Raw genomic sequence first — 16,710 nt, forward strand, 5'->3', positions numbered from 1 at the left:
TGCTATAAGAATTGTACGAGCCCCCAATAAAATGATTTTTTAAAGAAAGAAAATTAATTAGAATTAGGCATCAGAAAAAAATAAGAACCCCAAACTTTTGCCATTATATAATTTTGTTTCATCCCAAAGTTGTCAGAGAGTAGAACACCCCCTTAGGGCTTCTAAGCCTGCAAATCTTTACAGGGACCAGGCAATCTCAGCTTTCTCTGGTGGATGGTCTGCTGGGTTTGAACCACAGAGCTTGCCGCTAAAAACCCAATGTTTATATTACAGAGCCACCAGAAAGTTAATATTGGTGGCAAGATTGCTGTCTCCATATGGAATGTCAGAGAATCTAAAAGATGGCAAAATGATGCTGGAGAGCCCCTGCTTATGGAAAATAGATATTTCAGAACATAGTTGCATAAAAGTCTAAGCCTAGGTGGTGAGGAGGAGGGAGTGTGTTTTCTCTGAAGGCCCATTTGTCCTGTGTTGTGCTGCATTCTTCTAGGACAAGGGCACACTCAGTGCAAGGTATAATTTAGAAGAAATGCTCATGAGTGGCACGGCTGTGATAGTTCATCGGAAGACTTTAATTAAAGATATGGAGCCAAGATAAAGACCTGAAAGAATGAAGACTGAGCAGGACCAAGGATGTAGGGATCCTAGAGACCTAGATTGGCCCTTAATGACCTAGATGGTCCCAGCCAGGGCTAGGACCTAGATAGGCAGGCTATTAGACTGAGCGAACTTTCACTTATTATCACGCACTTTCAGAGACCCAAATTTAAGTCTAAGCCAGTGTCTTCTAAAATGGGTGATAGAACCCCTTGGGGGTGCTAGTCAATCCAGGAGTGTGGGCTCCAGGAGCAGGTACCTCCATTTTATCTTGTCTTATGGGCTATAGAGCAAACATTTTTAATTGCTGGGGTGGAGCACTCAGTTTTTGTTTGCCTTCTTTTATCCCTAAAAAGGAGGTGACAAGTCAAATAACTTTGGAATCCTATGGTCTAAGCTGACATACAAGCTTGCTAGGAATCAAGGACTGGACGCTGAGTGAGGACCGAGGCAAAATTCTTCCCTAGAATATGGGTGCCCACAGGTCTGGGCACACATTATCACATCTGGGAGAGGCCAGGTAAGTCAAGCCAGATGCCACGACCCCTGGTTTCCCTCTCTAAAGACTCGGCCCTTTTGCACATTTCAGTTATTTGATGAACTTAGCATGGGGCAATTAGTCTCTTGTCAGTCAAGGGTAAAGCTCCAGATTTTGTCCGCTTTCAAGGTGAGCAGCCTGAATTGAGAAATGAGGGGAACCGTCTATCTCAGAACAGTAGGCACTTGACAACATCTGTTAGACTTCACAAAGCCACATCAAAATTGTCTGGTGTCCTCTGGTTTTCATAACCTTTATTTGGTCCTCTCCGGAGGAGAATGCCTTCGTTTATCGGTAGAGACCCTCAATCTGCAGAAGGACAGGAGACTGACAGGCCTTAATTGGATTTGCAATGAGGACCCCGAATACTGATGAATACATTTCACCCCGCTCCCCAACTGAGGGGATTGCATGGAGCCCCACCCTGTGAGCAGGCCTGGAGAGCCTCCTCTGCCACACACCCCACTCTAGAGCCTCATGGAGGTTAGAACCTGCCTCAGGTTGTTAAGCAGGTCACTAGACGCAGGATTGTGAGCTCTTCTGGATTTTGAGATGATGATTCTGAGGGACAACTGAGGGGCCCCAGAATCTAGAAGAGTAGAATTCCACAGAATCCTCAGAAGGCCCAAGCAGTGGAGGCTGGGTATGACCCATTCAGAAAGCTGCCTTGGAGGTCCTAGGAAGGCCGTGGCTTTGGATTAAAAGGCCTGGTCCCCATTGCTCCAAGACATGATTCCAACAAACCTGCATGACACAGGGAGCTGATTGATAGGTCTGCAGGGTGGGCCGCATCCCAAATATGTGGACACCCCACCTACTTCTCCTAGAATAATTCACTTCACAGGACAGCACTGACACTACAGCTCAGGGAGAAGGGCATGTCTGATCAGACAACACAGGAACCAAGAGCAACGAGAGAGGGTGGAACACATCCTGGTCCACCAAGGCCAGAGAATGATATTCCTGTTTAGAGTAGCCAACACACAGAAAGGACCACAAGGCCGGCCGCATCATGAGACACGCCATCCCTGAATCACCCATAGCACTATGAGGAACAACACTGGTGGCACAGTGTGGGAATTGTGCTCGATCTGACCTCACCTCACGTCACCTGGGCTAAAGGCGAGCAGCACTACAATAAGGGGATCAAAGCAAAGAGGTCCCTGAGAATGCCAAAAATAGACTTCTGGGCCAGGGCATGGCAACACATAAGACTAGAATGAAAAACACTCCTAAAACTCAATGAACAAACCTAGAACTCTTTGTAGGATTTTTTTTTCATCGTTGGTTTCTGTTGTTTTTGTTGTTTCCTTTTGTAGTTTGGTTATGGTCTGTCTTTTTGTGTGTGTGTGCTAATTATTGTCTCTGTATACCTATCTAGATAAGATAGGCGGGATAAACAATCTGGAGGAGGAAACAATGATGGTTCAGGGTGGACATGGGAGAGGGGGAGGCGGGGGAAAGGAAGTGGGTGTTAACAAACTAAGGGACAAGGGAACAAAAAGTGGTAGAAAATCAATGGCCTGGTAGGGCTTGATCGAAGGCAATGTAACTGAGAGGAACTACTGAAACCCAAATTGATGCCATACATGATATTGGGACAAGAGGAAAGTGAAAGGAAACAGACGAAAGAACTAGGGGGCATTTGTGGAGGTCTAAACACAAGCATGAGCATATGTGAACATTTGTATATAATGATAGGCAAATAGATCTATGGACATATGTTAAGTATGAAGGTAGCAGGTGGACATTGGGCCTCTACTCAAATACTTCCTCAATGCAAGAACACTTTGTTCAAATAACCTGACATTCCATAATGCTCAGCTTCCCGACAAGATCACTGAAGACAAAAAGGGTGCATAAGCATTTATGGTGAAGAACGTTGATGGTGCTATGCTATCAAAAGGTATAGCCTATGTGATCATGAATTGTCAATAGGATCAGGCATCAAAGACACAGAACAAAAAAATCACATCAATGTGAATGAGGGGGGTGTAGAGCAGAGACCCAAAGTCCATTTATAGACAATTAGACATCGCCTTACAAAAGGGTCACAAGGAAGTGGCAAGCCAGCCAGGGTGCAGTATAACACCAATGAAATATACAACTTTCCTCTGGTTCTTTAATGCCCACCCCCTTCCAGCCACTATCATGACTGCAATTGTACCTTACAAATCTGGTTGGAGCAGAGCATGTGCACATGTACACATAAGAGTTGTAAACATAGGGAAACCAGGACAGATAAACCCCTCAGGACCAATAATGAGAGTAGTGATACTAGAAAATTAAGGGGAAGGTAGGAGGAGAACAAGGTGACCGATCACAATGATCTAACTATAATCCCCTCCCAGGGGAACGGACGACATAAAAGTGGGTGAAGGGAGACATCAGTCTGTGTAAAACATAAACAATAATGATAATTTATAAATTATCAAGGTTTCTGGAGAGAGGGAGGGTGGGAGACGGAGGGAAAATAATGAGGATCTAATATCAATGGCTGAAGTAGAAGAAAATATTTTGAAAATGATGATGACAATAGATGTACAAATGTGCTTGACACAATGGATGGATGGATTGTGATAAGAACTTTACTAGCCCCCCAATAAAATGATTTTAGAAATAAAATAAAATAAAAGGCCTGGGTTGCAAATCAACCAAGAGCAAAAACCTTGAGTGAGGACAAAACACTACTACCCTCAGAAACCAGGAATCAGCAAAGAGTACTCCCCTTATTGTGGGTCCTGGGAGGCTTGGGCAGAGTTGTTAGCCTAAAGTGGTTGCTCATTTCCGCCAGACTTGGTGTCAGGGATGTGAGAACCTTGGTTTTAGGCTGGAAGACTCCTGTAGTCTGAGGGAGGAGTCCTAGACCTCCCCTGAGTGAGAATGACCAGGGCCACTGATCACAGAACCATGGAGTCCCATAATCTCACCCCCTGCTAGCAAACCAGGGAAGCCTTCAGCAAGGGGAGCTAATGGTGTTTACACTTTTTTTACACCTCCCTGGTTTTAGGAATGTGAAGACCTTGATCTGATGGAAATGGATTCAGATTAGCAGAGGGAGGATATTCAAGTTGAGTTTGTTGTTGTAGATATAAGGACCCTAAGAACTTTGGGGACCACCCAATGATAACAAAGTCACTCCCACATAGTCCCTTCCATACTGACAGCCCTGGCAGACCCTAAGCATATATGCTAAGCAAAGGACTTCTCATTTCCTTCCTAGGAACTAACCTCAGGTGAGCAGGAGGAAAAGGCTTCATCACTGCCATCGACTCGACCCTCAAGGTGACTATATTGGATAACATAGAACAGCCTTTCTGGGATTTGGGACTGCAAATCTTTATGGGAACAGATGGCCTCCTCTTTCTCCTGCGGTGGTTTACAACATATGACCTTGGGGTCCAACACATTAGCCTCAAGGAAGCAGAACTCCTCCAACCTCAAAACTCACTCTTCATCAAAAGCGGCAACACAGAACCCACCAATTGGGATAAGATAGTCAGTAATAGTACATCAGACAAAGGGCTAATCTCCAAAATCTATAGAAAACGTCAACATCTTAATAAAAAAAATACAAATAACCCAATTTACAAATGGGCCCATGACACGAATGGACAATTTACCAAAGATGATATCCAGGTAACCAACAACCATATGAAGAAATGTTCATGTTCACTAGCAGTAAGAGAGATACAAATTACTTCAACCATGTGTTACTACCTCACACTGTCATTTGGAGTAAAATTCAATAAATCAGAAAACCATAACTGCTGGAGAGGATTTGGAGGGTAAAGGATGCTTTGACATTGCTGATGGGACTGTAGAACTCTACAACCACTGTGGAAATCATTAAAGAACTGACTTGAAACAATGCAAACACAAGTACTTACAGGTGCAGAAAAGTCGCTACTGTGTATATACCGTAAAGAAATGTAGAACACAACACAAACAAACATAATCACCCTTATGTTTATAGCAGCATTTTCCATAATAGCAAAACCATGGCAACAACCAAAAACTCCTATTATAAAGGTACATCCATACAATGGAATATTATACATCAGTAAAAAAAACATTGACAGTTCACTTAAACACCGTAAGACATGGACAAAACTGGAGAACAGTATGCTTAGCAACCTAGTCAATCTTACAAAGGTAAATACTTAATATCACCATTTTTACAAGGGAAAACAAAGAAAAATAAACAGGGTTTTTACGCCAAAAAAAGATGACTATGAAGAAATTAGGATCAGGGGAGGACAAAGGATCTGGAGGAGGGAAGGAGGAAGGATGGGGTTAAGGGGCAGAAAGAAAAGCACATATAGGGAGGGTTTAACAGGATATGGTTGCTAATTTCACTTCTTTCCTTGTTTTTTAAACCAGCTTGACTCACATGATTTTGTTTTGTGTTGACTCAGATCCATTGTGCATGTGCTGTGTGCAACTCACTGATCTCAGTGATGGTCTGCGCTCAAACCAGGACAGAGGTTCATTTGAATGGCTTGTCAGGATTGGGTGGCCAGTGAGAAACCGTTCAATAAAAGCCACTGGTTTCTAGGCAGAAGTTCAGATACAAAGTTGCCTGGGGCAAAATTCTATGGGGGCTAGTAATCACAGGAAATCCATCATTATCATTTAGCTCTGTAGTCACACAAGGAGAATTATTTTGTGTTGGTTTTTTTGTGATGCCCTTGTTTGTCACTGAAGACTCCAATTCCGGTTCATGTTTCCTTTTCCTCCTATTTTTAGCCACTCAGAGCAATATTTAGGTTTGAGGGATAAGGGACATGGAGTGTTTTTTTGATCTTGAATTTCTTTTTTAGGAAACATCATATATGTTTACACAGCCCATCCCAAGAAAGAAAATGAAAAACAATATCCCGAGAAACAGTCCATCTTTGTGATTCTCTTTGTAAACCCCCCACCCCAATCCCCATCTTCCTCCCTCTCTCCTCCAGATCCTATGCACCCCTCTTCCTGTTCCCTCCACTGTCCCTGGCCTCCTGGTAGTCACCAAAGTCTTGTTTTTTGGAGTATAGACCATCATCCTATTTCTTAGTTTTCCTTATGATAATGGTATAATTAAGTATTTTTTTTTGTAAGACTGACTACATTTTCTAAGCATAGTGTTCTCTGGTTTTTCCCATGTCTTGTGCTGCTTCAGAGAGGTGTCATTTCCTCGATGCGTAATATTTCATTGTTTAGATGTGGCAGAGTCTCTTTATCCAGTTGACTTCATTTCTCGAGATGGGCTGTGTAAATACATACAGTGTGATTATGGCTTATCCCGCAAACCAAAATCGTGGTCTGAGAGGCTAAAAATAAAAAAGTGTGGACAAGTAAATCTGATATGGACTTGGAGACTTTAGTGACTAACAAGTTTACTTCAAACAAGGAAAACAAAATAAAACCCCCCCTCAAAACTGACTACCGTGCAGTCGATGCTAACTCATGGTGACTCAGTAGGACAGGGTAGAACCACCCCTGTGAGGGTGCAAGACTAACTCGTTACAGGAGGAACCCTTCCTGCAGAGCAGATGGTGGCTTCAAACTGCTAACCTTACAGTTAGCAGCCCACCCGGTACAACTCAGTCAGCAGGGCTTCCAGACCCCATCAAAGGGAAATGTGCTCACGTGGGAAGAGAATGCTTTGAAAATGATGAGGACAGCATATGTGCAAATGTGCTTGACACAATGAATGGATGCCTGAATTGTGATAAGACATGTAAGAGACTCAAAAAATGTATTTAATAAAAAAATTTAGAATGTTTTGAAAAAGAGGATGAGAGCATACGTACAGATGTGTCTGACACAATGAATATATGTATGGATTGTGATAAGACCTGTAAGAGCCCCCAGTAAAATAAAATTGAATTAAAGAAAGTAAAATATAGGGCCCAGGGTGAGGATGATGGAGGTATGTAACAAAAGGTTGCTTGTCGGAGTTTTCAACCTTAAAAAAAACAAAAAAACAAAAAACAAAAAACCTGGACCAGGGTGGCTAGATGAGGGGAACCTGGTTTCTCCCTAATTGGGTCTCAGAATGTACAGGCCTTCAAATTAGAGATAGGAGTGGAGTCAAGACAGAGAAAAGCCCCTGACTGTCCAAGTTAAAAGGAAGACCCAGAGTCACTTACTGCTGACTGGAGGCAACAGGGAAAGTCTAACCCTGCACTTGCTTTTAACCTTTGCCTTTGTAAAGCCAGGCAGGGCTGTTGAGCTGAGACTTCCTCACTTGCATGGATAGATCAGGTCAAAGGGAAGGGAGACCATTGGTCTGGAGGTGCAGTCACTGATCTGTAGAAGGAATGAGTCCCAGTCCCTCCAATGGGCCATTCCGGACCATGAATGAGGATTGCGGCCTCCCAGGAAGCCCGGATGGAATAGGCCCTACTGGGTGTCAGCACTGGAGATGCACACTTGTCAGTGGTGAGAGCTTCACAGCTTCTTCCTTTCCTGCTGGATGATCTCTGGGACTCAGGAGGGCCAAGTTCAGAGTAGGAGAGGGAAATTGACGTAGATCCCGTCCATCATTGATCTGATGACCATGAAAGTGGACTGATAGGACCCATTGAGCCCTGTTCAGAGGAATCCCCGGGTGTTACCCCAGCAGGTCCCGGATAGGGCTTGTAGGGTGTATCAGAAAACTCACTCTAGTTTCTTTGACAGTGTTTTCAAGGGACAGGGCCAACCCTGTGGGTTCTCAGAGCAGTGACCACAAGTAGAACTGTAGAGGACCCTTCCATGAAATCCAGGGAAGTTCCTTCCTGCCCAAAGTGCACTCACCATTTTAACAGTCTTCCTCCATGAGGCCCACATGATCTCTCCTCCTGACCCTCCCACATGCATTCTCTGATCAGCAGCCCCACGCCTCATGGTCACGTTCTGTGGCCTTGAGAAACTCTTGAGAAACACTGCCAGGCCCACGCTATATTTCTCAATGCTAGGAATCCCTGGGACCCACGCTGAAACTAGGGTTTTTGGCTAAGATTCATGATATGATCTTCAACTTACTCCAAGCTCCCCATGAAGAGGCTTTTCAAGATGAGGAAGCGAGGGTTCGAGCCAGAATTTCAGGCTGGGAAGGCACTACTGCAATGGCCAGGGCTGTTTCAGGGAAAGCCCAGCAACTCCTCTTGTCCCAAGTGAATAACAATGAGGATTTCTTGCTTTGTTGCTGAAAAGAGCAGTTGATCTTCTAAATTGTGAAGGTGAGGTGGTTTGGAGGGAAAAAATGGTTATCTGCTTTGCTTTACTATTTGATATAAATAACTGTATTGTTTCACTCACACACATACGCGCACGAATACACACACTTACGTTCTTATGTGCTGTGTCAGTCTGCGTATACTAGAGAAACAAATCCATGGACACACATGTGTGTAAGACATGCAATGACACAGTATGTAGAAGATCACAGGCCAGTGGTTAATAAGTCTTTGGATCCAGTGTCATTGGAAACATCTCAACGCTGGCAGGGTTCTTTGCATCAGTGTGGGTCCATGTGTCTTGTCAGCTTCTATGTCTCCCAGGGTGTGAGCAGAGAGAGGGTGGTGTCTCTTGCCTCGAGAGAGGAAGTACCAGATTTCCCAGAATAATCAGGAGAGGGATGTGCCCACACAGAAGCCTCATTAGCTATGATCTGATTGACTAGCTAGACTTCACCCCTACGCTCTTAATCCTCAACTTCACAAAGGATTATATATCTACCACATGTGCCTCCAAGTATTTTTGAATGGTCCTGCACCATCCTCAACATTGTCAAGTTTGGGGCTATTGATGAAGCCACTGTATCTATCCATCTAGTTGAGGGTCCTCCTCTTCTTTGCTGACCTCCTACTTCGGCATGCTTGATGTGCCTTCTGCAGGGACTGGTCTTTGCTGATAACATGTCCAATGTGTTTGAGAGAACGTCTGCTTTCCTTGAATCTAAGAGCCTTCTGCTAGAATATCTTCACACACAAATTTGTGATTTGTGGAAACCATCGTACCTTCAATACTCTCTCCTCGCACCAAAATTCAAATGCATCAATTCTTCTTTGATATTCCTTATTCATTATCCAACTTTCACATACCTATGAGCTGGCAGAAAATACCATGGTAGGGTCAGGCACACTTTAGTCTTCAAAGGGAAATCTTTGCTCTTTCATACTGTAAAGAGGACTTTTGCAGCAGGTTTTCCCAATGAAACATATACTTTGGATTTTGAATGCTGCTCCCACAAACACTGGTTTTGTGGGATCCAAGCAAGAGGAAATCCTGGACAATTTCAGTGTTTTCTCCGTTATCATGATCTCATATATTGCTCCAGTTAGGAGGATTTTGATTTTCTTTACATTACCTTGTAATCCATACTGAAGGCTGCAGGCTTTGATTTTCATCAACAAGTGCTTCAAGTTCTCTTCGTTTTCAACAAGCAAAATTGTGTCATCTGTGTATCAAATGATTTTAATAATAAACCTTCCTCCAGTCCTGATACCAAGCTATTTCTCATATGGTCCAGCTTCTTGGATTATTTGCACAGCATGCAGAATGAATCATATCGTTAGAGGATGCCATCCTGACACACTTTTCCTGATTTTTTCCCCTTATTCTCTTTGAACAGTTGTTTCTAATTTATTATAGGTTTTGCATGAGCACAATGGGGTGTTCTGGAATTCCTATTCTTCTTAATGTTTTCCTAGTTTGTTATGATTCACACAATTGATCTTTGTACATAGTCAACAAACATAAACAAATATGTATGTATGTATGAACTTAAGTACACATTCAAAATCAACACCACTGCCATCAAGTGGATTCCGAGTAACAGTGACCTTATTCAGGGTTTCCAGTTTTCCTCGTCAAGAGGTGATAGTCTCAACTTTATTCTGCAGAAGATCTTGTTGAACTGCCAAGGTTGTGTTTAGTGGTCTGCTTTCTTGCCAAATGGCACTGGGAGTGTGTGTCCTTCAACGAGGTCTTAGGATAATACTGTAAACAGTGAATAGAATTTTCCCATGAACATATTCCTGCACATGCATACACATGCAAACACGCATGCACACATGCACACACACACACACACTCCAAAAAACTTTGTGAAAGAATTATTTTTCAATGCCATTGTTCCACAGATATTTCACCTTCTTCTCCTATACTCACAGACCTATATCTATGAGTACATATCTGTTTATCAATATCTCATCCAAGTACATATATGTGGGTGTTTTTTCAAAAGTTCTTCTTAATTGAAGATGCCTTTTGTAAACAATAAAAGCTTATAAATATCATGAACCACACTTTTTCTTATTGTTCATTAGGTTTAACATGGAATATTTTGTTATTTTTAAAATAGATTTAAAATGGTTTTTTTTCTTTTTGTTTTAAACTTGGGTTCTAAAACAAGACAGCATGTCATTGACACAGGGCTTGGCATGAATATGTGGGTAAAATACGGTAAAATAATTGGAATCATGTAATCAGGGGTTGGTTGTGCGTAGAATAAAGAGTAATCAATTCCTAGTTTTTCTTATTCTCTTTACTCATAATAAAGTTCCAAACTTATGCCTTGATTTGCTTAGCATCTTCAAAATGAATTAGAAATTGATTCATATTTTAGATTTAATCACTGTCTCCTTAAGTCCCCACACATTAACTAGCTGAATTATTTTAATCATTAATTCAGCGAAGGCTCCCTGCTAGTCCAGGTAATGTTACAACATGGATGATTGAAGTATTGCCCATAGACATGTTGATGCTAGTAATCACAGTCATATAGGGAGACACTGAGATTCCCACCACTACCTAAAGGACAAGTAAGGAGAAGGAGAGGGGATGGGGGGATACCAGGATCACACTAGCAACTGCACTATAAGTGCGCCAAGTGTGCACATCCAACCTGAACCACTAAGTTCATGGCACGTGTGTTAGACTGGGTCCTCTAGAGAAACAATACCAGGACACACACACACACACACACACACACATATCACAAAGGAACATTACAACTAATTAGTCCACACAGAATTACAGAGGGATAGGTTGAATTCACTTCTGTGGAAATAGTTAATATAGAGAAAGTCCTTTGATTCATGATGGGTGCTGGGTCCAAGGTAAAGGCAGAAGACAACTGACTCTGGCTTTAAGCAATGTGGGCAGTCAGCCCACAGGAAGAAAACTGCCAGGCGGGTCACCAACAGTCAGCAGCTCAGAAGTTTAGCAAATCATGCCTGGGTGAGATATTGAACTCAAGCAATGCAAGACGACAAGATCCGCCAGCATCAAGCTCAAGCCATGTTCACACCAACAGTGTGGTGGAGCAGGTCTTGAAGGAACCTCAAGCTGCAGCAAAATGATCCATGGTTTGGCTGTCCCACTGGCAGTGTACCTCACTAACTAAAGCAGCCCCATGATGGTCAAATAGCAAGAGAGCAAGAGGGAGAGGGGTGGGCTTTGTTGAGCCATGTATTTCTTTGCCCTCCAAGCATATGGTGCCCTTATTAATCCAACATTCACCTATTTGTCAGTTGGCACAATAAACCTACCTATCACAGCAAGAGTCAGCCTAAATCCAGTTTGCGCATTCCCAACCCTCACCGACATAGCCACTTTCATGTCAAAACCCCTCTCAGATCTTAACCACCAGGAGTTGGATCAGACTTCATCCTTATCTATCCTGAGCTGGGTCAAAATATCTCTGGACAACTATGGCCAGGACATCTGGGAGCAGCAGTAGGCTTGGGAGTTTGCACAACATCCTGCTCTTCAGACAAGCTGGTCTCTCTAGCTCACTCTCGGGTACCTCTTTCTGGTCCCCAGGGACTTGGTTGCAAGCACAAAGGACACCGTCTTTCTGTAACCACAACCCAGACAGCCTTTCTCTATTAACCACCCAACCAGAGTTGGGTCTACACAAAAGGGTCTGTACTGTCACTCCCTGCTGAGGACTTGTTAGTTCTCTGATGTCTCACAAAATCCAGGGATAATATTACCTATAGCTACATTGACCCATTTATTATAAACAGAAAGCATGCAAGTGTAGGAAAATATAAGGCTGGGTCTAGTTGTCTAGAAGTCCAAGCACCCCAAGGCTTCCATTGTTCCCAGGAAAGCACTATACCCAGATCTGTGTTGATATGTTCTAATCCAAGTCAGGAGGCCCCAAAGAGTGACCTCTAAGATCTAGAGCCAACCCCTAGACAGTGAGACCTCAATGAGTAAGCTACATTGAACACTGTCCTTTCCTCTGTCATGAAGGTTGTTCTTCAAGTGTTGGCTTCTATAGCCCCTCCTTCCCTAGCGATCTTAGGAAACCCAAGCCATAAGATCTATTGACCAGAAGCCAAGTTGCACATAGGGTTTAAGAAGCTATACAGTTTTTATGGGAGCAGACAGCATCACCACTCTACCAAGGAGAGGCTATTGAGTTTGAACTACTGACCTTGCACCTCAATTGAACTCATTGTTTTAAAATATCAGAGATATAAAAGTCAAACTTAATTCTTTGACCCACAGGAGAGTTCCCAGATGAAAGTAGGGACATGTAAAAGTTTGGACCAGGGCTACTCTGGGTTTGGGAGAAACTTCCATTCCTCAGTGCAAAGTCCTTTTAAAATAGGTTTTCTGTCGAGGTAGATGAGGATGTAGTAAGCAGAGGCCAGACACACAGATGCTATGTGTCTTAGTTGCTTAGAAACACCACAAGCAGTTGCTGTTCACAATCAGCATTATATTTATCACAAGGTATGAAGCTAGAAGTCTGCATTCTGCGCATGAGCCCTAGGGAAGGCGATCATTCTCTTAGCTCAGTGGGGGTGGAACTGGAGTGGTGGTGGATACTTTCCCGGCTTCTCCAGAAGTCCATCCTTGAAATTGTTGCACTTGTTGACTGCCTCCATTGTTTTCAAATACATAGTGTCAGTCTTGCACCGAAATCAACCTTCTCCTGAGCCTAATCTACCCAGCTATATCTCCAAATAACTTGTTTAAAGAATTTCCCTGCACTGCTATGGCTGTAGTAATGTGACAAAAAATGCCTTACTCCCCAAAGCAACCTCATCCAAAGATAGAGAGGGGATGATTTACAACACACAGCAGAGGAGATACCATTCAATCTCTCACAGTGTGGCTCAGTGTGGAGGTATTAAAGTTGGATTTTGGAGATTCGCTCTTCACAATGACTTTGTATACGCAAAGAACACGACTGGGAGGTGCCGTGTGTTCTTGTTCCAGTGCACCTGAACATACTCTCGGACTGCATGTTTAATCCACATCATATCCAGAATTTCTGAAGGTGAGTGAAATGGGAGGGTTTAGAATTTTGCCTTGCCTTGGGGGAACAGGAGGCCACACCACAGAAAGGACATTAAAATGAGAACACCCAAAGGGTGATTTGGCAAGCACAAATGGAGAATATCTTTCAGACCTTGGTGATATGCAGGGACATGAGGGGTCACTTGCGAGGCTCATTGCCTGAGAGCGCAGCTTGTTGGATTTTGACGGCAAATTGTTGTTCGTTTCAAGAAGCAGTATTAGTGTAGGATGTGTGTAAATTTAAACTATTCTGAGCCATCAGAGAGCAGCCTGAGCAAGTAAGCAAGGATCGTGCCGGGGGAGGCGGAGTTACAGAAGGCAACGCACATGAAAGTTCCATGGAACAAAGAAGTTCAGGCTGAAGTAAGACCAGGACCCCCACTCCTCACTAGCCCCTCAAAAATCCCACACAGGGACATAGCCTACCCCTAGAGATAATGTCCTGACGCCTGATTTTAGGCTGAACTTGCTGTGTGCCAAAGCCATGCAGATGTGGCATTTTTGTGGTAAGCTAAGCTGTTATGCTGGAGATCTGTGGTGTGAACCAACCCAGCTACACTGTGTAAGAAAAGCCTGGCGATCTTTTTCTCTAAAGCTTACAGTAAACAGGATAGTAATGGGGACAGTTCTGTTGTGTGACATATGGAGTTTCTTTTACTTGAAAGTGACCCCGGAAGCTGCAGATTCTGCTGGGAGGTGTTCAGTCCTCTCTCCATCAGAGGACAGTAGAGTCTCAGGACTGTGGAGCAGGGGTCCAGGACTGGATGTGGGTTGAAGGGACCACCTAACATAAGAGTACAGGCGTTCATGAAGTCACTCCCCTCCGGACAGCTCCTGAGATAAGTGGCTGCCTTGGATCTGGAGAGTCAAAGGATAGAGAGCAGCCCCCTTCTGTAGAGGGAGGAGAAGCAGACCCTCCATGGAGGCTAGGAGAGGACCCTTAGGACTACTGCAGCAGCCTCAAGGAACCAGAGAGGCTGCAGATCCATGTCACTGCTCTCCCCCCTGGTAATGCCCAGATAGAAGTACCCCCCAAACCTAGCAGTACCCCAATAAGGAGCCTTTGTCTGGGCCAGAAATCTCCCATCCTGCTCCCAGGTGGTCTCGGGAATGGGTAGAAATTCCTAGCCCTGCTCTGCGTCAAGGTCTGAAACCCATGTGAGAAATGTTGAGCCCCCAAACCCAGAACATATGAGGTCTCACATGCCTCCCCCCACTTCTATTACCCCCACCTCCAGGCTCTGCCCCAGCTGCCTACCACTCCTCTCACAGCCAACATGGGGTGTGCCTTGCTATCACCGCTGACTGTGAGATCTCAGGAAGGGGTGGCCCTTAGTCTGAGCGCTGGGGCCTTAGGTTGCCTATGGATGTGGGTTCCAGCAATGATGCAGGGTCAAAGTGATTGCACAAGTGTCTAACTGTGGACCACTGAACCCAAATGGGGAGGGCTGCACTGAGCCCTGGGATGTCACCGATTCTGTGGGCCAGGATCCAACTGACAAGTACTGAGGCCCTTTGACTTCTACCACGGGGTCTCAGAGATATGTGGACCTTCCTGTCACCCCAATTCAGCAGACAGAGGAACTCTGAAAGCTGGGGGGCATCAAGGTAAACATCCTTTAAGAGGAAAGAAAGAACAGGTCCCCTGCCTTTCTTCACAAGAAGAGAGAAAGCTACTCAAGATCTCCACCATGTGATTAGCCTTCAAACCTGCTCTCAGCGAAGTCAGGATGAGGGGCCCCTGGTGTGTTGTGGGTGTTGGTGGTCTTCGGGGATGTGATTTACTTCCAGTAATGGGGAGGCCTGTACAGCAGAGTGAAGGGCCTGAGGGTCTAACAGAAATCAAAGTGAACACACTGAGTTAAGACATGATGCCTCCTTCTAGTAATTGGCAGTGTCATAAAGCCCCAGTTACCCCTGGGGACCCTGAGTGCTGTTGAATAGAATTTACTTCCTCCCAGGCATCTCAAGGAGGTCAGAGACCTATTCTTCTCAAAGGGCAGCTCTGGTGATAACCCTGACGGAGCACTATGGCTGCCAAGGCACACAGGACCGAAATCTGACTTCCCCGAACTATTGTCACTGTGACACTCTTTCAGCAGTGGTGTCTGATGAGTTCATACCATTTTTCTTTCTGACTCCCAGAGGACTTTATGATGTCAAGATCTGGGTTGCAATGTGGGGTTGTGGGCAGACAGGGCCTTGGCCACAGTTGACCTAAAGACTCTGAAAGTGAATGTGAAGACCCTCCACTTACTCCTCAGAGGCAATCCCCACTGTCAGCCTTGTTGTCAGGGGATTAAGTACCTGAAGCCTGCCATTCTCTAAGGGCGCCTAATGCTAGAGCTTCCTAGGGCAGGGCCCTCAAAGAATTCTGCATTGTCAACAGAGGGCTTGTTAAGGTCAGAGAAGCATCTCCCTGCTGAAAGGGCCACACAGCTCATCTCCCTTCTCTCACAGACCCATTTTATCTCTTGTCCTTTCACACTCCTGCCTGCGGTCATGTTTTGTTGTTGTTGTTGTTTTAGCTCAAACATCACACATATTTGAAGTCAGTTTCTATTTCATTTTTCCTCCTTTTATAACCATTTATAACAACTTAGACAAGTGCTTATTTCTGGCGGGTAAGAAAAACAGGCAAGTACAGATATTAGGTTGTGACCTTTCACTCTTTTATTTGTTTTAAATTTTTAAAATTTATTAAAATTGTATTATTTCCCCCTTTTACTGGAGGAGTAAAAGGCATACAACGAAAAACATGCAATACGTCGTTGGATAGCCTATCATCAGAACAGTGACTCTATCGCAGTAAATCAGCCTTCCCCTTCTCCTCCCTCCTTCCTTGGCCTTCCCCTCTCCCTCTTGCCTCCATTCTCACCCTGTTGTGTTATTGTTGTTAGGTACCGTCAAGTCAGTTACTACCCATAAGGACCCTGTGCACATAGAATGAAACAATGCCTGGACTGCAAGCTGCAGGTTCAGCAGTTCAAAACCACCAGACGCTCCCTGGAGAAATACTAAACTTCCTACCTCTTGTTCCCTTCCCTGTATGGTCACCATGAGTCAACATTTACTTAATTGCAATCAGTTTTGTTTTGTTTTGCTTTTATTCAGTTATATTCACATTTTCACTATATTAAGTTAATCATAATACAGGGACATTCTTCATTTCATATAAGATTCTTCAGTTTCCTTGTAGAGTAGTTTTATAATTTTTTGTGATAAATCTCTTTGTCTTGTTAATTGTATTTCTAAATCCCATTTTTTGGGGGTAGGTATTG

At 44.0% G+C, this 16,710-nt stretch overlaps 1 pseudogene; it reads left to right on the plus strand.

Moving 5' to 3' along the window:
• The first annotated feature begins 13,334 nt into the window (after positions 1 to 13,334).
• Positions 13,335 to 16,710, plus strand: part of LOC115869806 — a 5,599-nt pseudogene continuing 2,223 nt past the window's right edge.

This window comes from Echinops telfairi, unplaced genomic scaffold (genome assembly GCF_000313985.2).
Source record: "Echinops telfairi isolate 266 unplaced genomic scaffold, ASM31398v2 ScPeMD7_53;HRSCAF=182, whole genome shotgun sequence".
In the NCBI taxonomy this organism is placed as follows: Eukaryota; Metazoa; Chordata; class Mammalia; order Afrosoricida; family Tenrecidae; genus Echinops; species Echinops telfairi.